General features: G+C 52.6%; 1 long non-coding RNA gene across 1 annotated transcript in view; it reads left to right on the top strand.

Moving 5' to 3' along the window:
* LOC140399790 (uncharacterized) overlaps positions 1 to 25,186 on the top strand; it is a 27,505-nt gene extending 2,319 nt beyond the window's left edge. The window contains exon 3 of the long non-coding RNA XR_011937877.1: positions 25,075 to 25,186. This is a non-coding gene — a long non-coding RNA (uncharacterized lncRNA). The remainder of the gene's footprint in view (positions 1 to 25,074) is intronic.
* Positions 25,187 to 27,005: the final 1,819 nt, after the last annotated feature.

Raw genomic sequence — 27,005 nt, 5'->3', positions numbered from 1 at the left:
AGCTACAGCACGGGGTTAGATACAGAGTAAAGCTCCCCCTGCACTGTCCCCATCTAACACTCCCAGGATAGGTACAGCACGGGGTTAGATACAGAGTAAAGATCCCTCTACACTGTCCCCATCAAACACACCCAGGACAGGAACAGAACGGGGTTAGATACAGATCAAGGCTCCCTCTACACTGTCCCCATCAAACACTCCCAGGACAGGTACAGCACGGGGTTAGATACAGAGTAAAGCTCCCTCGACACTGTCCCCAACAAACACTCCCAGGACAGCTACAGCACGGGGTTAGATACAGAGTAAAGCTCCCTCTACACTGTCCCCATCAAACACTCCCAGAACAGGTACAGCCCGGGGTTAGATACAGAGTAAAGCTCCCTCTACACTGTCCCCATCATCACACCCAGGACGGGTACAGCACGGGGTTAGATACAGAGTAAAGCTCCCTCTACACTGTCCCCATCATCACACCCAGGACAGGTACAGCACGGGGTTAGATACAGAGTAAAACTCTCTACACTGTCAACATCAAACACTCCCAGGACAGGTACAGCCCGGGGTTAGATACAGAGTAAAGCTCCCTCTACACTGTCCCCATCAAACACTCCCAGGACAGGTACAGCACGGATTAGATACAGAGTAAAGCTCTCTCGACACTGTCCCCGTCAAACACTCCCAGGATAGGTACAGCACGGGGTTAGATACAGAGTAAAGCTCCCTCTCCACTGTCCCCATCAAACACTCCCAGGACAGGTACAGCACGGGGTTAGATACAGAGTAAAGATCCCTCGACACTGTCCCCATCAAACACACCCAGGACAGGAACAGCACGGGGTTAGATACAGAGCAAGGCTCCCTCGACACTGTCCCCATCAAACTCTCCCAGGACAGCTACAGCACGGGGTTAGATACAGAGTAAAACTCCCTCTACACTGTCCCCATCAAACACTCCCAGGACAGGTACAGCACGGGGTTAGATACAGAGTAAAGCTCCCTCTTCACTGTCCCCATCAAACACTCCCAGGACAGGAACAGCACGGGGTTAGATACAGAGTAAAGCTCCCTCGACACTGTCCCCATCAAACACTCCCAGGACAAGTACAGCACGGGGTTAGATACAGAGTAAATCTCCCTCTACACTGTCCCCATCAAACACTCCCAGGACAGGTACGGCACGGGGTTAGATACAGAGTAAAGCTCCCTCTACACTGTCCCCATCAAACACTCCCAGGACAGGTACAGCACGGGGTTAGATACAGAGTAAAGCTCCCTCTACACTGTCCCCATCAAACTCTCCCAGGACAGGTACAGCACGGGGTTAGACACAGAGCAAAGCTCCCTCTACACTGTCAAACACTCCCAGGACAGCTACAGCACTGGGTTAGGTACAGAGTAAAGCTCCCTCTACAATGTCCCCATCAAACACTCCCAGGACAGGTACAGCACGGGGTTAGATACAGAGTAAAGCTCCCTCTACACTGTCCCCATCAAACACTCCCAGGACAGGTACAGCACGGGGTTAGATACAGAGTAAAGCTCCCTCTACACTGTCCCCATCAAACACTCCCAGGACAGGTACAGCACGGGGTTAGATACAGAGCAAGGCTCCCTCGACACTGTCCCCATCAAATACTCCCAGGACAGGTGCAGCACGGGCTTAGATACAGAGTAAAGCTCCCTCTACACTGTCCCCATCAAACACTCCCAGGACAGGTCCAGCACGGGATTAGATACAGAGTAAAGCTCTCTCTACACTGTCCCCATCAAACACTCCCAGGACAGGTACAGCACGGGGTTAGACACAGAGTAAAGCTCCCTCTACACTGTCCCCATCAAACACTCCCAGGACAGGTACAGCACGGGGTTAGATACAGAGCAAGGCTCCCTCGACACTGTCCCCATCAAACACTCCCAGGACAGGTGCAGCACGGGCTTAGATACAGAGTAAAGCTCCCTCTACACTGTCCCCATCAAACACTCCCAGGACAGGTCCAGCACGGGATTAGATACAGAGTAAAGCTCTCTCTACACTGTCCCCATCAAACACTCCCAGGACAGGTCCAGCACGGGATTAGATACAGAGTAAAGATCCCTCTACACTGTCCCCATCAAACACACCCAGGACAGGAACAGAACGGGGTTAGATACAGAGTAAAGCTCTCTCGACACTGTCCCCGTCAAACACTCCCAGGATAGGTACAGCACGGGGTTAGATACAGAGTAAAGCTCCCTCTCCACTGTCCCCATCAAACACTCCCAGGACAGGTACAGCACGGGGTTAGATACAGAGTAAAGATCCCTCGACACTGTCCCCATCAAACACACCCAGGACAGGAACAGCACGGGGTTAGATACAGAGCAAGGCTCCCTCGACACTGTCCCCATCAAACACTCCCAGGACAGGTACGGCACGGGGTTAGATACAGAGTAAAGCTCCCTCTACACTGTCCCCATCAAACGCTGCCAGGGCAGGTACAGCACGGAGTTAGATACAGAGTAAAGCTCCCTCTACACTGTCCCCGTCAACCACACCCAGGACAGGTACAGCACGGGGTTTGATACAGAGTAAAGCTCCCTCTACACTGTCCCCATCAAACTCTCCCAGGACAGGTACAGCACGGGGTTAGATACAGAGTAACGCTCCCTCTACACTATCCCCATCAAACACTCCCAGGACAGGTACAGCACTGGATTAGATACAGAGTAAAGCTCCCTCTACACTGTCCCCATCAAACACACCCAGGACTGGAACAGCACGGGGTTAGATACAGAGCAAGGCTCCCTCGACACTGTCCCCATCAAACACACCCAGGACAGGAACAGCTCGGGGTTAGATACAGAGTAAAGCTCCCTCGACACTGTCCCCATCAAACACTCCCAGGACAAGTACAGCACGGGGTTAGATACAGAGTAAATCTCCCTCTACACTGTCCCCATCAAACACTCCCAGGACAGGTACAGCACGGGGTTAGATACAGAGTAAAGCTCCCTCTACACTGTCCCCATCAAACACTCCCAGGACAGGTACAGCACGGGGTTAGATACAGAGTAAAGCTCCCTCTACACTGTCCCCATCAAACACTCCCAGGACAGGTACAGCACGGGGTTAGATACAGAGTAAAGCTCCCTCTACACTGTCCCCATCAAACACTCCCAGGACAGGTACAGCACGGGGTTAGATACAGAGTAAAGCTCCCTCTACACTGTCCCCATCAAACACTCCCAGGACAGGTACAGCACGGGGTTAGATACAGAGTAAAGCTCCCTCTACACTGTCCCCATCAAACTCTCCCAGGACAGGTACAGCACGGGGTTAGATACAGAGCAAAGCTCCCTCTACACTGTCAAACACTCCCAGGACAGCTACAGCACGGGGTTAGGTACAGAGTAAAGCTCCCTCTACACTGTCCCCATCAAACACTCCCAGGACAGGTCCAGCACGGGATTAGATACAGAGTAAATCTCTCTCTGCACTGTCCCCATCAAACACTCCCAGGACAGGTACAGCACGGGGTTAGACACAGAGTAAAGATCCCTCTACACTGTCCCCATCATCACACCCAGGACAGGTACAGCACGGGGTTACATACAGAGTAAAGCTCTCTACACTGTCAACATCAAACACTCCCAGGACAGGTACAGCCCGGGGTTAGATACAGAGTAAAGCTCCCTCTACACTGTCCCCATCAAACACTCCCAGGACAGGTACAGCACGGGGTTAGATACAGAGTAAAGCTCCCTCTACACTGTCACCATCAAACACACCCAGGACAGGTACAGCACGGGGTTAGATACAGAGTAAAGCTCCCTCTACACTGTCACCATCAAACACTCCCAGGACAGGTATAGCACGGGGTTAGATACAGAGTAAAGCTCCCACTACACTGTCCCCATCAAACACACCCAGGACAGGTACAGCACGGGGTTAGATACAGAGTAATGCTCTCTCTACACTGTCCCCATCAAACACTCCCAGGACAGCTGCAGCACGGGGTTAGATACAGAGTAATGCTCTCTCTACACTGTCCCCATCAAACACTCCCAGGACAGCTGCAGCACGGGGTTAGATACAGAGTAAAGATCCCCCTACACTGTCCCCATCAAACACTCCCAGGACAGGTACAGCACGGATTAGATACAGAGTAAAGCTCTCTCTACACTGTCCCCATCAAACACTCCCAGGATAGGTACAGCACGGGGTTAGATACAGAGTAAAGATCCCTCTACACTGTCCCCATCAAACACACCCAGGACAGGTACAGCACGGGGTTAGATACAGAGTAAAGCAACCTCTAAACTGTCCCCATCAAACACTCCCAGGACAGTTACAGCACGGGGTTAGATACAGAGTAAAGCTCCCTCTACACTGTCCCCATCAAACACTCCCAGGACAGGTACAGCACGGGGTTCGATACAGAGTAAAGCTTCCACTACACTGTCCCCATCAAACACTCCCAGGACAGGTACAGCACAGGGTTAGATACAGAGTAAAGCTCCCTCGACACTGTCCCCATCAAACACTCCCAGGACAGGTACAGCACGGGGTTAGATACAGAGTAAAGCTCCCTCTACACTGTACCCATCAAACACTCCCAGGACAGGTACAGCACGGGGTTAGATTCAGAGTAAAGCTCCCTATACTCTGTCCCCATCAAACACTCCCAGGGCAGGTACAGCACGGGGTTAGATACAGAGTAAAGCTCCCTCTACACTGTCCCCATCAAACACTCCCAGGACAGGTTCAGCACGGGGTTAGATACAGAGTAAAGCTCCCTCGACACTGTCCCCATCAAACACTCCCAGGACAGGTACAGCACGGGGTTAGATACAGAGTAAATCTCCCTCGACACTGTCCCCATCAAACACTCCCAGGACAGGTACAGCACGGGGTTAGATACAGAGTAAAGCTCCCTCTATGCTGTCCCCATCAAACACTCCCAGGACAGGTACGGCGCGGGGTTAGATACAGAGTAAAGCTTCCTCTACACTGTCTCCATCAAACACTCTCAGAACAGGTACAGCACGGGGTTAGATACAGAGTAAAACTCCCTCTACACTGTCCCCATCAAACACTCCCAGGACAGGTACAGCACGGGGTTAGATACAGAGTAAAGCTCCCTCTTCACTGTCCCCATCAAACACTCCCAGGACAGGTACAGCACAGGGTTAGATACAGAGTAAAGCTCCCTCTACACTGTCCCCATCAAACACTCCCAGGACAGGTACCGCACAGGGTTAGATACAGAGTAAAGCTCCCTCTACACTCCCCATCAAACACTCCCAGGACAGGTACAGCACGGGGTTAGATACAGAGTAAAGCTCCCTCTACACTGTCCCCATCAAACACTCCCAAGACAGGTACAGCACGGGGTTAGATACAGAGTAAAGCTCCCTCTACACTGTCCCCATCAAACACTCCCAGGACAGGTACAGCACGGGGTTAGATACAGAGTAAAGCTCCCTCTACACTGTCCCCATCAAACACTCCCAGGACAGGCACAGCACGGGGTTAGATACAGAGTAAAGCTCCCTCTACACTGTCCCCATCAAACACTCCCAGGACAGGTTCAGCACGGGGTTAGATACAGAGTAAAGCTCCCTCAACACTGTCCCCATCAAACACTCCCAGGACAGGTACAGCACGGGGTTAGATACAGAGTAAATCTCCCTCGACACTGTCCCCATCAAACACTCCCAGGACAGGTACAGCACGGGGTTAGATACAGAGTAAAGCTCCCTCTATGCTGTCCCCATCAAACACTCCCAGGACAGGTACGGCGCGGGGTTAGATACAGAGTAAAGCTTCCTCTACACTGTCTCCATCAAACACTCTCAGAACAGGTACAGCACGGGGTTAGATACAGAGTAAAACTCCCTCTACACTGTCCCCATCAAACACTCCCAGGACAGGTACAGCACGGGGTTAGATACAGAGTAAAGCTCCCTCTTCACTGTCCCCATCAAACACTCCCAGGACAGGTACAGCACAGGGTTAGATACAGAGTAAAGCTCCCTCTACACTGTCCCCATCAAACACTCCCAGGACAGGTACCGCACAGGGTTAGATACAGAGTAAAGCTCCCTCTACACTCCCCATCAAACACTCCCAGGACAGGTACAGCACGGGGTTAGATACAGAGTAAAGCTCCCTCTACACTGTCCCCATCAAACACTCCCAAGACAGGTACAGCACGGGGTTAGATACAGAGTAAAGCTCCCTCTACACTGTCCCCATCAAACACTCCCAGGACAGGTACAGCACGGGGTTAGATACAGAGTAAAGCTCCCTCTACACTGTCCCCATCAAACACTCCCAGGACAGGTACAGCACGGGGTTAGATACAGAGTAAAGCTCCCTCTACACTGTCCCCATCAAACACTCCCAGGACAGGTACAGCACGGGGTTAGATACAGAGTAAAGCTCTCTCTACACTGTCCCCATCAAACACTCCCAGGACAGGTACAGCACGGGGTTAGATACAGAGTAAAGCTCCCTCTACACTGTCCCCATCAAACACTCCCAGGACAGGTACAGCACGGGGTTAGATACAGAGTAAAGCTCCCTCTACACTGTCCCCATCAAACACTCCCAGGACAGGTACAGCACGGGGTTAGATACAGAGTAAAGCTCCCTCTACACTGTCCCCATCAAACACTCCCAGGACAGGTACAGCACGGGGTTAGATACAGAGTAAAGCTCCCTCTACACTCTCCCCATCAAACACTCCCAGGACAGGTACAGCATGGGGTTAGATACAGAGTAAAGCTCCCTCTACACAGTCCCCATCAAACACTCCCAGGACAGGTACAGCACGGGGTTAGATCCAGAGTAAAGTTCCCTCTACACTGTCCCCATCAAACACTCCCAGGACAGGTACAGCACGGGGTTAGATCCAGAGTAAAGTTCCCTCTACACTGTCCCCATCAAACACTCCCAGGACAGGTACAGCACGGGGTTAGATACAGAGTAAAGCTCCCTCTACACTGTCCCCATTAAACACTCCCAGGACAGGTACAGCACGGGGTTAGATACAGAGTAAAGCTCCCTATACACTGTCCCCACCAAACACTCCCAGGACAGGTACAGCACGGGGTTAGATACAGAGTAAAGCTCCCTCTACACTGTCCCCAACAAACACTCCCAGGACAGGTACAGCACGGGGTTAGATACAGAGTAAATCTCCCTCGACACTGTCCCCATCAAACACTCCCAGGACAGGTACAGCACGGGGTTAGATACAGAGTAAAGCTCCCTCTATGCTGTCCCCATCAAACACTCCCAGGACAGGTACGGCGCGGGGTTAGATACAGAGTAAAGCTCCCTCTACACTGTCTCCATCAAACACTCTCAGAACAGGTACAGCACGGGGTTAGATACAGAGTAAAACTCCCTCTACACTGTCCCCATCAAACACTCCCAGGACAGGTACAGCACGGGGTTAGATACAGAGTAAAGCTCCCTCTTCACTGTCCCCATCAAACACTCCCAGGACAGGTACAGCACAGGGTTAGATACAGAGTAAAGCTCCCTCTACACTGTCCCCATCAAACACTCCCAGGACAGGTACCGCACAGGGTTAGATACAGAGTAAAGCTCCCTCTGCACTCCCCATCAAACACTCCCAGGACAGGTACAGCACGGGGTTAGATACAGAGTAAAGCTCCCTCTGCACTCCCCATCAAACACTCCCAGGACAGGTACAGCACGGGGTTAGATACAGAGTAAAGCTCCCTCTACACTGTCCCCATCAAACACTCCCAAGACAGGTACAGCACGGGGTTAGATACAGAGTAAAGCTCCCTCTACACTGTCCCCATCAAACACTCCCAGGACAGGTACAGCACGGGGTTAGATACAGAGTAAAGCTCCCTCTACACTGTCCCCATCAAACACACCCAGGACAGGTACAGCATGGGGTTAGATACAGAGTAAAGCACCCTCTACACTGTCCCCATCAAACACTCCCTGGACAGTTACAGCACGGGGTTAGATACAGAGTAAAGCTCCCTCTACACTGTCCCCTTCAAACACTCCCAGGACAGGTACAGCATGGGGTTAGATACAGAGTAAAGCTCCCTCTCCACTGTCCCCATCAAACACTCCCAGGACAGGTACAGCACGGGGTTAGATACAGAGTAAAGCTTCCACTACACTGTCCCCATCAAACACTCCCAGGACAGGTACAGCACAGGGTTAGATACAGAGTAAAGCTCTCTCTACACTGTCCCCATCAAACACTCCCAGGACAGGTCCAGCACGGGGTTAGATCCAGAGTAAAGCTCCCTCTACACTGTCCCCATCAAACACTCCCAGGACAGGTACAGCACGGGGTTAGATACAGAGTAAAGCTCCCTCTACACTGTCCCCATCAAACACTCCCAGGACAGGTCCAGCACGGGGTTAGATCCAGAGTAAAGCTCCCTCTACACTGTCCCCATCAAACACTCCCAGGACAGGTACAGCACGGGGTTAGATACAGAGTAAAGCTCCCTCTACACTGTCCCCATCAAACACTCCCAGGACAGGTCCAGCACGGGGTTAGATACAGAGTAAAGCTCCCTCTACACAGTCCCCATCAAACACTCCCAGGACAGGTACAGCACGGGATTAGATACCGAGTAAAGCTCCCTATACACTGTCCCCATCAAACACTCCCAGGACAGATCCAGCACGTGGTTAGATACAGAGTAAAGCTCCCTCTACACTGTCCCCATCAAACACTCCCAGGACAGGTACAGCACGGGGTTAGATACAGAGTAAAGCTCCCTCTACACTGTCCCCATCAAACACTCCCAGGACAGGTACAGCACGGGGTTAGATACAGAGTAAAACTCCCTCTACACTGTCCCCATCAAACACTCCCAGGACAGGTACAGCACGGGGTTGGATACAGAGTAAAGCTCCCTCTACACTGTCCCCATCAAACACTCCCAGGACAGGTACAGCACGGGGTTAGATACAGAGTAAAGCTCCCTCTACACTGTCCCCATCAAACACTCCCAGGACAGGTACAGCACGGGGTTAGATACAGAGTAAAGCTCCCTCTACACTGTCCCCATCAAACACTCCCAGGACAGGTACAGCACGGGGTTAGATACAGAGTAAAGCTCCCTCTACACTGTCCCCATCAAACACTCCCAGGACAGGTACAGCACGGGGTTAGATACAGAGTAAAGCTCCCTCTACACTGTCCCCATCAAACACTCCCAGGACAGGTACAGCACGGGGTTAGATACAGAGTAAATCTCCCTCTACACTGTCCCCATCAAACACTCCCAGGACAGGTACAGCACGGGGTTAGATACAGAGTAAAGCTCCCTATACACTGTCCCCATCAAACACTCCCAGGACAGGTACAGCACGGGGTTAGATACAGAGTAAAGCTCCCTCTACACTGTCCCATCAAACACTCCCAGGACAGGTACAGCACGGGGTTAGATACAGAGTAAAGCTCCCTCTGCACTGTCCCCATCAAACACTCCCAGGACAGGTACAGCACGGGGTTCGATATAGAGTAAAGCTCCCTCCACACTGTCCCCCATCAAACACTCCCAGGACAGGTGCAGCACGGCGTTAGATACAGAGTAAAGCTCCCTCTACACTGTCCCCAGCAAACACTCCCAGGACAGGTACAACACGGGGTTAGATACAGAGTAAAGCTCTCTACACTGTCCCCATCAAACACTCCCAGGACAGGTACAGCACGGGGTTAGATACAGAGTAAAGCTCCCTCTACACTGTCCCATCAAACACTCCCAGGACAGATACAGCACGGGGTTAGATACAGAGTAAAGCTCCCTCTACACTGTCCCCATCAAACACTCCCAGGACAGGTACAGCACGTGGTTAGATTCAGAGTAAAGCTCCCTCTGCACTGTCCCCATCAAACACTCCCAGGACAGGTACAGCACGGGTTTAGATACAGAGTATAGCTCCCTCTACACTGTCCCCATCAAACACTCCCAGGGCAGGTACAGCACGGGGTTAGATACAGAGTAAAGCTCCCTCTACACTGTCCCCAGCAAACACTCCCAGGACAGGTACAACACGGGGTTAGATACAGAGTAAAGCTCTCTACACTGTCCCCATCAAACACTCCCAGGACAGGTACAGCACGGGGTTAGATACAGAGTAAAGCTCCCTCTGCACTGTCCCCATCAAACACTCCCAGGACAGATACAGCACGGGGTTAGATACAGAGTAAAGCTCCCTCTACACTGTCCCCATCAAACACGCCCAGGACAGGTACAGCACGGGGTTAGATACAGAGTAAAGCACCCTCTACACTGTCCCCATCAAACACTCCCAGGACAGGTACAGCACGGGGTTAGATACAGAGTAAAGATCCCTCTACACTGTCCCCATCATCACACCCAGGACAGGTACAGCACGGGGTTACATACAGAGTAAAGCTCTCTACACTGTCAACATCAAACACTCCCAGGACAGGTACAGCCCGGGGTTAGATACAGAGTAAAGCTCCCTCTACACTGTCCCCATCAAACACTCCCAGGACAGGTACAGCACGGGGTTAGATACAGAGTAATGCTCTCTCTACACTGTCCCCATCAAACACTCCCAGGACAGCTGCAGCACGGGGTTAGATACAGAGTAAAGATCCCTCTACACTGTCCCCATCAAACACACCCAGGACAGGTACAGCACGGGGTTAGATACAGAGTAAAGCAACCTCTAAACTGTCCCCATCAAACACTCCCAGGACAGTTACAGCACGGGGTTAGATACAGAGTAAAGCTCCCTCTACACTGTCCCCATCAAACACTCCCAGGACAGGTACAGCACGGGGTTCGATACAGAGTAAAGCTTCCACTACACTGTCCCCATCAAACACTCCCAGGACAGGTACAGCACAGGGTTAGATACAGAGTAAAGCTCCCTCGACACTGTCCCCATCAAACACTCCCAGGACAGGTACAGCACGGGGTTAGATACAGAGTAAAGCTCCCTCTACACTGTACCCATCAAACACTCCCAGGACAGGTACAGCACGGGGTTAGATTCAGAGTAAAGCTCCCTATACTCTGTCCCCATCAAACACTCCCAGGGCAGGTACAGCACGGGGTTAGATACAGAGTAAAGCTCCCTCTACACTGTCCCCATCAAACACTCCCAGGACAGGTTCAGCACGGGGTTAGATACAGAGTAAAGCTCCCTCGACACTGTCCCCATCAAACACTCCCAGCACAGGTACAGCACGGGGTTAGATACAGAGTAAATCTCCCTCGACACTGTCCCCATCAAACACTCCCAGGACAGGTACAGCACGGGGTTAGATACAGAGTAAAGCTCCCTCTATGCTGTCCCCATCAAACACTCCCAGGACAGGTACGGCGCGGGGTTAGATACAGAGTAAAGCTTCCTCTACACTGTCTCCATCAAACACTCTCAGAACAGGTACAGCACGGGGTTAGATACAGAGTAAAACTCCCTCTACACTGTCCCCATCAAACACTCCCAGGACAGGTACAGCACGGGGTTAGATACAGAGTAAAGCTCCCTCTTCACTGTCCCCATCAAACACTCCCAGGACAGGTACAGCACAGGGTTAGATACAGAGTAAAGCTCCCTCTACACTGTCCCCATCAAACACTCCCAGGACAGGTACCGCACAGGGTTAGATACAGAGTAAAGCTCCCTCTACACTCCCCATCAAACACTCCCAGGACAGGTACAGCACGGGGTTAGATACAGAGTAAAGCTCCCTCTACACTGTCCCCATCAAACACTCCCAAGACAGGTACAGCACGGGGTTAGATACAGAGTAAAGCTCCCTCTACACTGTCCCCATCAAACACTCCCAGGACAGGTACAGCACGGGGTTAGATACAGAGTAAAGCTCCCTCTACACTGTCCCCATCAAACACTCCCAGGACAGGCACAGCACGGGGTTAGATACAGAGTAAAGCTCCCTCTACACTGTCCCCATCAAACACTCCCAGGACAGGTTCAGCACGGGGTTAGATACAGAGTAAAGCTCCCTCAACACTGTCCCCATCAAACACTCCCAGGACAGGTACAGCACGGGGTTAGATACAGAGTAAATCTCCCTCGACACTGTCCCCATCAAACACTCCCAGGACAGGTACAGCACGGGGTTAGATACAGAGTAAAGCTCCCTCTATGCTGTCCCCATCAAACACTCCCAGGACAGGTACGGCGCGGGGTTAGATACAGAGTAAAGCTTCCTCTACACTGTCTCCATCAAACACTCTCAGAACAGGTACAGCACGGGGTTAGATACAGAGTAAAACTCCCTCTACACTGTCCCCATCAAACACTCCCAGGACAGGTACAGCACGGGGTTAGATACAGAGTAAAGCTCCCTCTTCACTGTCCCCATCAAACACTCCCAGGACAGGTACAGCACAGGGTTAGATACAGAGTAAAGCTCCCTCTACACTGTCCCCATCAAACACTCCCAGGACAGGTACCGCACAGGGTTAGATACAGAGTAAAGCTCCCTCTACACTCCCCATCAAACACTCCCAGGACAGGTACAGCACGGGGTTAGATACAGAGTAAAGCTCCCTCTACACTGTCCCCATCAAACACTCCCAAGACAGGTACAGCACGGGGTTAGATACAGAGTAAAGCTCCCTCTACACTGTCCCCATCAAACACTCCCAGGACAGGTACAGCACGGGGTTAGATACAGAGTAAAGCTCCCTCTACACTGTCCCCATCAAACACTCCCAGGACAGGTACAGCACGGGGTTAGATACAGAGTAAAGCTCCCTCTACACTGTCCCCATCAAACACTCCCAGGACAGGTACAGCACGGGGTTAGATACAGAGTAAAGCTCTCTCTACACTGTCCCCATCAAACACTCCCAGGACAGGTACAGCACGGGGTTAGATACAGAGTAAAGCTCCCTCTACACTGTCCCCATCAAACACTCCCAGGACAGGTACAGCACGGGGTTAGATACAGAGTAAAGCTCCCTCTACACTGTCCCCATCAAACACTCCCAGGACAGGTACAGCACGGGGTTAGATACAGAGTAAAGCTCCCTCTACACTGTCCCCATCAAACACTCCCAGGACAGGTACAGCACGGGGTTAGATACAGAGTAAAGCTCCCTCTACACTCTCCCCATCAAACACTCCCAGGACAGGTACAGCATGGGGTTAGATACAGAGTAAAGCTCCCTCTACACAGTCCCCATCAAACACTCCCAGGACAGGTACAGCACGGGGTTAGATCCAGAGTAAAGTTCCCTCTACACTGTCCCCATCAAACACTCCCAGGACAGGTACAGCACGGGGTTAGATCCAGAGTAAAGTTCCCTCTACACTGTCCCCATCAAACACTCCCAGGACAGGTACAGCACGGGGTTAGATACAGAGTAAAGCTCCCTCTACACTGTCCCCATCAAACACTCCCAGGACAGGTACAGCACGGGGTTAGATACAGAGTAAAGCTCCCTATACACTGTCCCCACCAAACACTCCCAGGACAGGTACAGCACGGGGTTAGATACAGAGTAAAGCTCCCTCTACACTGTCCCCAACAAACACTCCCAGGACAGGTACAGCACGGGGTTAGATACAGAGTAAATCTCCCTCGACACTGTCCCCATCAAACACTCCCAGGACAGGTACAGCACGGGGTTAGATACAGAGTAAAGCTCCCTCTATGCTGTCCCCATCAAACACTCCCAGGACAGGTACGGCGCGGGGTTAGATACAGAGTAAAGCTCCCTCTACACTGTCTCCATCAAACACTCTCAGAACAGGTACAGCACGGGGTTAGATACAGAGTAAAACTCCCTCTACACTGTCCCCATCAAACACTCCCAGGACAGGTACAGCACGGGGTTAGATACAGAGTAAAGCTCCCTCTTCACTGTCCCCATCAAACACTCCCAGGACAGGTACAGCACAGGGTTAGATACAGAGTAAAGCTCCCTCTACACTGTCCCCATCAAACACTCCCAGGACAGGTACCGCACAGGGTTAGATACAGAGTAAAGCTCCCTCTGCACTCCCCATCAAACACTCCCAGGACAGGTACAGCACGGGGTTAGATACAGAGTAAAGCTCCCTCTGCACTCCCCATCAAACACTCCCAGGACAGGTACAGCACGGGGTTAGATACAGAGTAAAGCTCCCTCTACACTGTCCCCATCAAACACTCCCAAGACAGGTACAGCACGGGGTTAGATACAGAGTAAAGCTCCCTCTACACTGTCCCCATCAAACACTCCCAGGACAGGTACAGCACGGGGTTAGATACAGAGTAAAGCTCCCTCTACACTGTCCCCATCAAACACACCCAGGACAGGTACAGCATGGGGTTAGATACAGAGTAAAGCACCCTCTACACTGTCCCCATCAAACACTCCCTGGACAGTTACAGCACGGGGTTAGATACAGAGTAAAGCTCCCTCTACACTGTCCCCTTCAAACACTCCCAGGACAGGTACAGCATGGGGTTAGATACAGAGTAAAGCTCCCTCTCCACTGTCCCCATCAAACACTCCCAGGACAGGTACAGCACGGGGTTAGATACAGAGTAAAGCTTCCACTACACTGTCCCCATCAAACACTCCCAGGACAGGTACAGCACAGGGTTAGATACAGAGTAAAGCTCTCTCTACACTGTCCCCATCAAACACTCCCAGGACAGGTCCAGCACGGGGTTAGATCCAGAGTAAAGCTCCCTCTACACTGTCCCCATCAAACACTCCCAGGACAGGTACAGCACGGGGTTAGATACAGAGTAAAGCTCCCTCTACACTGTCCCCATCAAACACTCCCAGGACAGGTCCAGCACGGGGTTAGATCCAGAGTAAAGCTCCCTCTACACTGTCCCCATCAAACACTCCCAGGACAGGTACAGCACGGGGTTAGATACAGAGTAAAGCTCCCTCTACACTGTCCCCATCAAACACTCCCAGGACAGGTCCAGCACGGGGTTAGATACAGAGTAAAGCTCCCTCTACACAGTCCCCATCAAACACTCCCAGGACAGGTACAGCACGGGATTAGATACCGAGTAAAGCTCCCTATACACTGTCCCCATCAAACACTCCCAGGACAGATCCAGCACGTGGTTAGATACAGAGTAAAGCTCCCTCTACACTGTCCCCATCAAACACTCCCAGGACAGGTACAGCACGGGGTTAGATACAGAGTAAAGCTCCCTCTACACTGTCCCCATCAAACACTCCCAGGACAGGTACAGCACGGGGTTAGATACAGAGTAAAACTCCCTCTACACTGTCCCCATCAAACACTCCCAGGACAGGTACAGCACGGGGTTGGATACAGAGTAAAGCTCCCTCTACACTGTCCCCATCAAACACTCCCAGGACAGGTACAGCACGGGGTTAGATACAGAGTAAAGCTCCCTCTACACTGTCCCCATCAAACACTCCCAGGACAGGTACAGCACGGGGTTAGATACAGAGTAAAGCTCCCTCTACACTGTCCCCATCAAACACTCCCAGGACAGGTACAGCACGGGGTTAGATACAGAGTAAAGCTCCCTCTACACTGTCCCCATCAAACACTCCCAGGACAGGTACAGCACGGGGTTAGATACAGAGTAAAGCTCCCTCTACACTGTCCCCATCAAACACTCCCAGGACAGGTACAGCACGGGGTTAGATACAGAGTAAATCTCCCTCTACACTGTCCCCATCAAACACTCCCAGGACAGGCACAGCACGGGGTTAGATACAGAGTAAAGCTCCCTATACACTGTCCCCATCAAACACTCCCAGGACAGGTACAGCACGGGGTTAGATACAGAGTAAAGCTCCCTCTACACTGTCCCATCAAACACTCCCAGGACAGGTACAGCACGGGGTTAGATACAGAGTAAAGCTCCCTCTACACTGTCCCCATCAAACACTCCCAGGACAGGTACAGCACGGGGTTAGATACAGAGTAAAGCTCCCTCTGCACTGTCCCCATCAAACACTCCCAGGACAGGTACAGCACGGGGTTCGATATAGAGTAAAGCTCCCTCCACACTGTCCCCCATCAAACACTCCCAGGACAGGTGCAGCACGGCGTTAGATACAGAGTAAAGCTCCCTCTACACTGTCCCCAGCAAACACTCCCAGGACAGGTACAACACGGGGTTAGATACAGAGTAAAGCTCTCTACACTGTCCCCATCAAACACTCCCAGGACAGGTACAGCACGGGGTTAGATACAGAGTAAAGCTCCCTCTACACTGTCCCATCAAACACTCCCAGGACAGATACAGCACGGGGTTAGATACAGAGTAAAGCTCCCTCTACACTGTCCCCATCAAACACTCCCAGGACAGGTACAGCACGTGGTTAGATTCAGAGTAAAGCTCCCTCTGCACTGTCCCCATCAAACACTCCCAGGACAGGTACAGCACGGGTTTAGATACAGAGTATAGCTCCCTCTACACTGTCCCCATCAAACACTCCCAGGGCAGGTACAGCACGGGGTTAGATACAGAGTAAAGCTCCCTCTACACTGTCCCCAGCAAACACTCCCAGGACAGGTACAACACGGGGTTAGATACAGAGTAAAGCTCTCTACACTGTCCCCATCAAACACTCCCAGGACAGGTACAGCACGGGGTTAGATACAGAGTAAAGCTCCCTCTGCACTGTCCCCATCAAACACTCCCAGGACAGATACAGCACGGGGTTAGATACAGAGTAAAGCTCCCTCTACACTGTCCCCATCAAACACGCCCAGGACAGGTACAGCACGGGGTTAGATACAGAGTAAAGCACCCTCTACACTGTCCCCATCAAACACTCCCAGGACAGGTACAGCACGGGGTTAGATACAGAGTAAAGCTCCCTCTAAACTGTCCCCATCAAACACTCCCAGGACAGGTACAGCACGGGGTTAGATACAGAGTAAAGCTCCCTCTGCACTGTCCCCATCAAACACTCCCAGGACAGGTACAGCACGGGGTTAGATACAGAGTAAAGCTCCCTCTACACTGTCCCCATCAAACACTCCCAGGACAGGTACAACACGGGGTTAGATACAGAGTAAAGCTCCCTCTGCACTGTCCCCATCAAACACTCCCAGGACAGATACAGCACGGGGTTAGATACAGAGTAAAGCTCCCTCGACACTGTCCCCATCAAACACTCCCAGGACAGGTACAGCACGGGGTTAGATACAGAGTAAAGCTCCCTCTATACTCTCCCCATCAAACACTCCCAGGACAGGTACAGCACGGGGTTAGATACAGAGTAAAGCTCCCTCTACACTGTCCCCATCAAACACTCCCAGGACAGGTACAGCACGGGGTTAGATACAGAGTAAAGCTCCCTCTACACTGTCCCCATCAAACACTCCCAGGACAGGTACAGCACGGGGTTAGATACAGAGTAAAGCTCCCTCTACACTGACCCCATCAAACACTCCCAGGACAGGTACAGCACGGGGTTAGATACAGAGTAAAGCCCTCTCTACACTGTCCCCATCAAACACTCCCAGGACAGGTACAGCATGGGGTTAGATACAGAGTAAAGCTCCCTCGACACTGTCCCCATCAAACACTCCCAGGACAGGCACAGCACGGGGTTAGATACAGAGTAAAGCTCCCTCTACACTGTCCCCATCAAACACTCCCAGGACAGGTACAGCACGGGGTTAGATACAGAGTAAAGCTCCCTCTACACTGTCCCCATCAAACACTCCCAGGACAGGTACAGCACGGGGTTAGATACAGAGTAAAGCTCCCTCTACACTGTCCCCATCAAACACTCCCAGGACAGGTACAGCATGGGGTTAGATACAGAGTAAAGCTCCCTCGACACTGTCCCCATCAAACACTCCCAGGACAGGTACAGCACGGGGTTAGATACAGAGTAAAGCTCCCTATACACTGTCCCCATCAAACACTCCCAGGACAGGTACAGCACGGGGTTAGATACAGAGTAAAACTCCCTCTACACTGTCCCCATCAAACACTCCCAGGACAGGTACAGCACGGGGTTGGATACAGAGTAAAGCTCCCTCTACACTGTCCCCATCAAACACTCCCAGGACAGGTACAGCACGGGGTTAGATACAGAGTAAAGCTCCCTCTACACTGTCCCCATCAAACACTCCCAGGACAGGTACAGCACGGGGTTAGATACAGAGTAAAGCTCCCTCTACACTGTCCCCATCAAACACTCCCAGGACAGGTACAGCACGGGGTTAGATACAGAGTAAAGCTCCCTCTACACTGTCCCCATCAAACACTCCCAGGACAGGTACAGCACGGGGTTAGATACAGAGTAAAGCTCCCTCTACACTGTCCCCATCAAACACTCCCAGGACAGGTACAGCACGGGGTTAGATACAGAGTAAATCTCCCTCTACACTGTCCCCATCAAACACTCCCAGGACAGGTACAGCACGGGGTTAGATACAGAGTAAAGCTCCCTATACACTGTCCCCATCAAACACTCCCAGGACAGGTACAGCACGGGGTTAGATACAGAGTAAAGCTCCCTCTACACTGTCCCATCAAACACTCCCAGGACAGGTACAGCACGGGGTTAGATACAGAGTAAAGCTCCCTCTACACTGTCCCCAGCAAACACTCCCAGGACAGGTACAACACGGGGTTAGATACAGAGTAAAGCTCTCTACACTGTCCCCATCAAACACTCCCAGGACAGGTACAGCACGGGGTTAGATACAGAGTAAAGCTCCCTCTACACTGTCCCATCAAACACTCCCAGGACAGATACAGCACGGGGTTAGATACAGAGTAAAGCTCCCTCTACACTGTCCCCATCAAACACTCCCAGGACAGGTACAGCACGGGGTTAGATTCAGAGTAAAGCTCCCTCTGCACTGTCCCCATCAAACACTCCCAGGACAGGTACAGCACGGGGTTAGATACAGAGTATAGCTCCCTCTACACTGTCCCCATCAAACACTCCCAGGACAGGTACAGCACGGGGTTAGATACAGAGTAAAGCTCCCTCTACACTGTCCCCATCAAACACTCCCAGAACAGGTACAGCATGGGGTTAGGTGCAGAGTAAAGCTCCCTCTACACTGTCCCCATCAAACACTCCCAGGACTGGTACAGCACGGGGTTAGATACAGAGTAAAACTCCCTCTACACTGTCCCCCATCAAACACTCCCAGGACAGGTACAGCACGGGGTTAGATACAGAGTAAAGCTCCCTCTACACTATCCCCATCAAACACTCCCTGGACAGGTACAGCACGGGGTTAGATACAGAGTAAAGCTCCCTCTACACAATCCCCATCAAACACTCCCAGGACAGGTACAGCACGGGGTTAGATACAGAGTAAAGCTCCCTCTAAACTGTCCCCATCAAACACTCCCTGGACAGGTACAGCACGGGGTTAGATACAGAGTAAAGCTCCCTCTGCACTGTCCCCATCAAACACTCCCAGGACAGGTACAGCACGGGGTTAGATACAGAGTAAAGCTCCCTCTACACTGTCCCCATCAAACACTCCCAGGACAGGTACAACACGGGGTTAGATACAGAGTAAAGCTCCCTCTGCACTGTCCCCATCAAACACTCCCAGGACAGATACAGCACGGGGTTAGATACAGAGTAAAGCTCCCTCTACACTGTCCCCATCAAACACTCCCAGGACTGGTACAGCACGGGGTTAGATACAGAGTAAAACTCCCTCTACACTGTCCCCCATCAAACACTCCCAGGACAGGTACAGCACGGGGTTAGATACAGAGTAAAGCTCCCTCTACACTGTCCCCATCAAACACTCCCAGGACAGGTACAGCACGGGGTTAGATACAGAGTAAAGCTCCCTCTAAACTGTCCCCATCAAACACTCCCAGGACAGGTACAGCACGGGGTTAGATACAGAGTAAAGCTACCTCTGCACTGTCCCCATCAAACACTCCCAGGACAGGTACAGCACGGGGTTAGATACAGAGTAAAGCTCCCTCTACACTGTCCCCATCAAACACTCCCAGGACAGGTACAACACGGGGTTAGATACAGAGTAAAGCTCCCTCTGCACTGTCCCCATCAAACACTCCCAGGACAGATACAGCACGGGGTTAGATACAGAGTAAAGCTCCCTCTGCACTGTCCCCATCAAACACTCCCAGGACAGGTACAGCACGGGGTTAGATACAGAGTAAAGCTCCCTCTATACTGTCCCCATCAAACACTCCCAGGACAGGTGCAGCACGGGGTTAGATACAGAGTAAAGCTCCCTCTATACTGTCCCCATCAAACACTCCCAGGACAGGTACAGCACGGGGTTAGATACAGAGTAAAGCTCCCTCTACACTGTCCCCATCAAACACTCCCAGGACAGGTACAGCACGGGGTTAGATACAGAGTAAAGCTCCCTCTACACTGTCCCCATCAAACACTCCCAGGACAGGTACAGCACTGGGTTAGATACAGAGTAAAGCTCCCTCTACACTGACCCCATCAAACACTCCCAGGACAGGTACAGCACGGGGTTAGATACAGAGTAAAGCTCCCTCTACACTGTCCCCATCAAACACTCCCAGGACAGGTACAGCATGGGGTTAGATACAGAGTAAAGCTCCCTCTACACTGTCCCCATCAAACACTCCCAGGACAGGTACAGCACGGGGTTAGATACAGAGTAAAGCTCCCTCTACACTGTCCCCATCAAAGACTCCCAGGACAGGTACAGCACGGGGTTAGATACAGAGTAAAGCTCCCTCTACACTGTCCCCATCAAACACTCCCAGGACAGGGACAGCACGGGGTTAGATACAGAGTAAAGCTCCCTCTACACTGTCCCCATCAAACACTCCCAGGACAGGTACAGCACGGGGTTAGATACAGAGTAAAGCTCCGTCTACACTGTCCCCATCAAACACTCCCAGGACAGGTACAGCACAGGGTTAGATACAGAGTAAAGCTCCCTCTACACTGTCCCCATCAAACACACCCAGGACAGGTACAGCACGGTGTTAGATACAGAGTAAAGCTCCCTCGACACTGTCCCCATCAAACACTCCCAGGACAGGTGCAGCACGGGGTTAGATACAGAGAAAAGCTCCCTCCACACTGTCCCCATCAAACACTCCCAGGACAGGTACTGCACGGTGTTAGATACAGAGTAAGGCTCCCTCGACACTGTCCCCTCAAACACTCCCAGGACAGGTACAGCACGGTGTTAGATACAGAGTAAAGCTCCGTCTACACTGTCCCCATCAAACACTCCCAGGACAGGTGCAGCACGGGGTTGGGTACAGAGTAAATCTCCCACTACACAGTCCCCATCAAACACTCCCAGGACAGGTACAGCACGGGGTTAGATACAGAGTAAAGCTCCCTCGACACTGTCCCCTCAAACACTCCCAGGACAGGTAGAGCACGGTGTTAGATACAGAGTAAAGCTCCGTCTACACTGTCCCCATCAAACACTCCCAGGACAGGTGCAGCACGGGGTTAGATACAGAGTAAAGCTCCCTCTACACTGTCCCCATCAAACACTCCCAGGACAGGTACAGCACGGGGTTAGATACAGAGTAAATCTCCGTCGACACTGTTTCCCCATCAAACACTCCCAGGACAGGTACAGCACGGGGTTAGATACAGAGTAAATCTCCCTCTACACTGTACCCATCAAACACTCCCAGGACAGGTACAGCACGGTGTTAGATACAGAGTAAATCTCCCTCTACACTGTCACCATCAAACACTCCCAGGACAGGTGCAGCACGGGGTTAGATACAGAGTAAAGCTCCCTCGACACTGTCCCCATCAAACACTCCCAGGACAGGTACAGCACGGGGTTAGATACGGAGTAAATCTCCCTCTTCACTGTCCCCATCAGACACTCCCAGGACAGGTGCAGCACGGGGTTAGATACAGAGTAAATCTCCCTCTACACTGTACCCATCAAACGCTCACAGGACAGGTACAGCACGGGTTAGATACAGAGTAAAGCTCCCTCTACACTGTCCGCATCAAACACTCCCAGGACAGGTACAGCACGGGGTTAGATACAGAGTCAAGCTCCCTCTACACTGACCCCATCAAACACTCCCAGGACAGGTACAGCACGGGGTTAGATACAGAGTAAAGCTCCCTCTACACTGTCCCCATCAAACACTCCCAGGACAGGTACAGCATGGGGTTAGATACAGAGTAAAGCTCCCTCTACACTGTCCCCATCAAACACTCCCAGGACAGGTACAGCACGGGGTTAGATACAGAGTAAAGCTCCCTCGACACTGTCCCCTCAAACACTCCCAGGACAGGTACAGCACGGTGTTAGATACAGAGTAAAGCTCCGTCTACACTGTCCCCATCAAACACTCCCAGGACAGGTGCAGCACGGGGTTAGATACAGAGTAAAGCTCCCTCTACACTGTCCCCATCAAACACTCCCAGGACAGGTACAGCACGGGGTTAGATACAGAGTAAATCTCCCTCGACACTGTGTCCCCATCAAACACTCCCAGGACAGGTACAGCACGGGGTTAGATACAGAGTAAATCTCCCTCTACACTGTACCCATCAAACACTCCCAGGACAGGTACAGCACGGTGTTAGATACAGAGTAAAGCTCCCTCTACACTGTCCCCATCAAACACTCCCAGGACAGGTACAGCACGGGGTTAGATACAGAGTAAATCTCCCTCTACACTGTCACCATCAAACACTCCCAGGACAGGTGCAGCACGGGGTTAGATACAGAGTAAAGCTTCCTCGACACTGTCCCCATCAAACACTCCCAGGACAGGTACAGCACGGGGTTAGATACGGAGTAAATCTCCCTCTTCACTGTCCCCATCAGACACTCCCAGGACAGGTGCAGCACGGGGTTAGATACAGAGTAAATCTCCCTCTACACTGTACCCATCAAACGCTCACAGGACAGGTACAGCACGGGTTAGATACAGAGTAAAGCTCCCTCTACACTGTCCGCATCAAACACTCCCAGGACAGGTACAGCACGGGGTTAGATACAGAGTCAAGCTCCCTCTACACTGACCCCATCAAACACTCCCAGGACAGGTACAGCACGGGGTTAGATACAGAGTAAAGCTCCCTCTACACTGTCCCCATCAAACACTCCCAGGACAGGTACAGCATGGGGTTAGATACAGAGTAAAGCTCCCTCTACACTGTCCCCATCAAACACTCCCAGGACAGGTACAGCACGGGGTTAGATAAAGAGTAAAGCTTCCTCTACACTGTCCCCATCAAAGACTCCCAGGACAGGTACAGCACGGGGTTAGATACAGAGTAAAGCTCCCTCTACACTGTCCCCATCAAACACTCCCAGGACAGGGACAGCACGGGGTTAGATACAGAGTAAAGCTCCCTCTACACTGTCCCCATAAAACACTCCCAGGACAGGTACAGCACGGGGTTAGATACAGAGTAAAGCTCCGTCTACACTGTCCCCATCAAACACTCCCAGGACAGGTACAGCACAGGGTTAGATACAGAGTAAAGCTCCCTCTACACTGTCCCCATCAAACACACCCAGGACAGGTACAGCACGGTGTTAGATACAGAGTAAAGCTCCCTCGACACTGTCCCCATCAAACACTCCCAGGACAGGTGCAGCACGGGGTTAGATACAGAGTAAAGCTCCCTCCACACTGTCCCCATCAAACACTCCCAGGACAGGTACTGCACGGTGTTAGATACAGAGTAAAGCTCCCTCGACACTGTCCCCTCAAACACTCCCAGGACAGGTACAGCACGGTGTTAGATACAGAGTAAAGCTCCGTCTACACTGTCCCCATCAAACACTCCCAGGACAGGTACAGCACGGGGTTAGATACAGAGTAAAGCTCCCTCTCCACTGTCCCCATCAAACAATCCCAGGACAGGTGCAGCACGGGGTTGGGTACAGAGTATATCTCCCACTACACAGTCCCCATCAAACACTCCCAGGACAGGTACAGCACGGGGTTAGATACAGAGTAAAGCTCCCTCGACACTGTCCCCTCAAACACTCCCAGGACAGGTACAGCACGGTGTTAGATACAGAGTAAAGCTCCGTCTACACTGTCCCCATCAAACACTCCCAGGACAGGTGCAGCACGGGGTTAGATACAGAGTAACGCTCCCTCTACACTGTCCCCATCAAACACTCCCAGGACAGGTACAGCACGGGGTTAGATACAGAGTAAAGCTCCCTCTACACTGTCCCCATCAAACACTCCCAGGACAGACACAGCACGGGGTTAGATACAGAGTAAAGCTCCCTCTACACTGTCCCCATCAAACACTCCCAGGACAGGTACAGCACGGGGTTAGATACAGAGTAAAGCTCCCTCTAGACTGTCCCCATCAAACACTCCCAGGACAGGTACACCATGGGGTTAGATACAGAGTAAAGCTCCCTCGACACTGTCCCCATCAAACACTCCCAGGACAGGTACAGCACGGGGTTAGATACAGAATAAAGCTCCCTCTACACTGTCCCCATCAAACACTCCCAGGACAGGTACAGCACGGGGTGAGATACAGAGTAAAGCTCCCTCTACACTCTCCCCATCAAACACTCGCAGGACAGGTACAGCACGGGGTTAGATACAGAGTAAAGCTCCCTCTACACTGTCCCCATCAAACACTCCCAGGACAGGTACAGCACGGGGTTAGATACAGAGTAAAACTCCCTCTACACTGTCCCCATCAAACACTCCCAGGACAGGTACAGCACGGGGTTAGATACAGAGTAAAGCTCCCTCTACACTGTCCCCATCAAACACTCTCAGGACAGGTACAGCACGGGGTTAGATACAGAGTAAAGCTCCCTCTACACTGTCCCCATCAAACACTCTCAGGACAGGTACAGCACGGGGTTAGATACAGAGTAAAGCTCCCTCTACACTGTCCGCATCAAACACTCCCAGGACAGGTACAGCACGGGGTTAGATACAGAGTAAAGCTCCCTCTACACTGTCCGCATCAAACACTCCCAGGACAGATACAGCACGGGGTTAGATACAGAGTAAAGCTCCCTCGACACCGTCCCCATCAAACACTCCCAGGACAGGTACAGCGGTTGTCGATTTCCGTGCGGGTGGCGTCTCCACGCATCCCTCCTGTTTTTTTTTTGTGTTGCCCTCTCTGCAGCCCTGCCAAACTTCGACGCATTCGGACCACCCTCACCCACCTCAGCTGGCGATGACTTCTCAGACTTCGACGCACTGAGGGCCCCTCCTCTTGTGTCAGAGGGCGGAGCAGGTACTTCCCGTGGGGTGGGGGGTGGGGGGGGGGGCGCCGCGCGGCGATATCGTTTTATGGAACTGAGGCGGAGGCTGAATGGGCCTCCTCCTGTTCCTGTGTCACAGGCTCGAGCAGGGGGCTGAATGGGCCTCCTCCTGTTCCTGTGTCACAGGCTCGAGGGGCTGAATGGGCCTCCTCCTGTTCCTGTGTCACAGGCTCGAGGGGCTGAATGGGCCTCCTCCTGTTCCTGTGTCACAGGCTCGAGGGGCTGAATGGGCCTCCTCCTGTTCCTGTGTCACAGGCTCGAGCAGGGGGGCTGAATGGGCCTCCTCCTGTTCCTGTGTAACAGGCTCAAGGAGGGGGCTGAATGGACCTCCTCCTGTTCCTGTGTAACAGGCTCGAGGAGGGAGCGGAATGGGCCTCCTCCTGTTCCTGTGTAACAGGCTCGAGCAGGAGGATGAATGGGCATCCTCCTGTTCCTGTGTCGCTGGCTCGAGCAGGGGGCTGAATGGGCCGCCTCCTGTTCCTGTGTAACAGGCTCGAGCAGGGGGCTGAATGGGCCTCCTCCTGTTCCTGTGTAACAGGCTCGAGGGGCTGAATGGACCTCCTCCTGTTCCTGTGTCACAGGCTCGAGGGGCTGAATGGACCTCCTCCTGTTCCTGTGTCACAGGTTCGAGGGGCTGAATGGACCTCCTCCTGTTCCTATGTAACAGGCTCGAGGAGGGGGCTGAATGGGCCTCCTCCTGTTCCTGTGTAACAGGCTCGAGGAGGAGGCTGAATTAGCCTCCTCCTGTTCCTGTGTAACAGGCTCGATGGGCTGAATGGGACTCCTCCTGTTCCTGTGTAACAGGCTCGAGGGGCTGAATGGGACTCCTCCTGTTCCTGTGTAACAGTCTCGAGGGGCTGAATGGGCCTCCTCCTGTTCCAGTGTAACAGGCTCGAGCAGGGGGCTGAATGGGCCTCCACCTGTTCCTGTGTAACCGTCTCGAGCAGGGGGCTGAATGGGCCTCCTCCTGTTCCTGTGTAGCAGGCTCGAGGGGCTGAATGGGCCTCCTCCTGTTCCTGTGTAACAGGCTCGAGCAGGGGGCTGAATGGGCCTCCTCCTGTTCCTGTGTTACAGGCTCGAGGTGTTGAATGGACCTCCTCCTGTTCCTGTGTAACAGGCTCGAGGGGCTGAATGGGCCTCCTGTTCCTGTGTCACAAGCTCGAGGAGGGGGCTGAATGGGCCTCCTCCTGTTCCTGTGTAACAGGCTCCAGGGGCTGAATGGGCCTCCTCCTGTTCCTGTGTAACAGTCTCGGCAAGGGGGGCTGAATGGGCCTCCTCCTGTTCCTGTGTAACAGGCTCGAGGAGGGGGCTGAATGGGCCTCCTCCTGTTCCTGTGTAACAGGCTCGAGCAGGGGGCTGAATGGGCCTCCTCCTGTTCCTGTGTAACAGGCTCGAGCAGGGGGCTGAATGGGCCTCCTCCTGTTCCTGTGTAACAGGCTCGAGGGGCTGAATGGGCCTCCTCCTGTTCCTGTGTAACAGGCTCGAGGAGGGGGCTGAATGGGCCTCCTCCTGTTCCTGTGTAACAGGCTCGAGCAGGGGGCTGAATGGGCCTCCTCCTGTTCCTGTGTAACAGGCTCGAGGAGGGGGCTGAATGGGCCTCCTCCTGTTCCTGTGTAACAGGCTCGAGGGGCTGAATGGGCCTCCTCCTGTTCCTGTGTAACAGGCTCGAGGGGCTGAATGGGCCTCCTCCTGTTCCTGTGTAACAGGCTCGAGGAGGGGGCTGAATGGGCCTCCTCCTGTTCCTGTGTAACAGGCTCGAGCAGGGGACTGAATGGACCTCCTCCTGTTCCTG

This window comes from Scyliorhinus torazame, chromosome 23, assembly GCF_047496885.1.
Source record: "Scyliorhinus torazame isolate Kashiwa2021f chromosome 23, sScyTor2.1, whole genome shotgun sequence".
NCBI lineage: Eukaryota > Metazoa > Chordata > Chondrichthyes > Carcharhiniformes > Scyliorhinidae > Scyliorhinus > Scyliorhinus torazame.
Note: the sequence above shows the minus strand (reverse complement) of the source record. Positions and strands in the feature narration are given on the sequence as shown.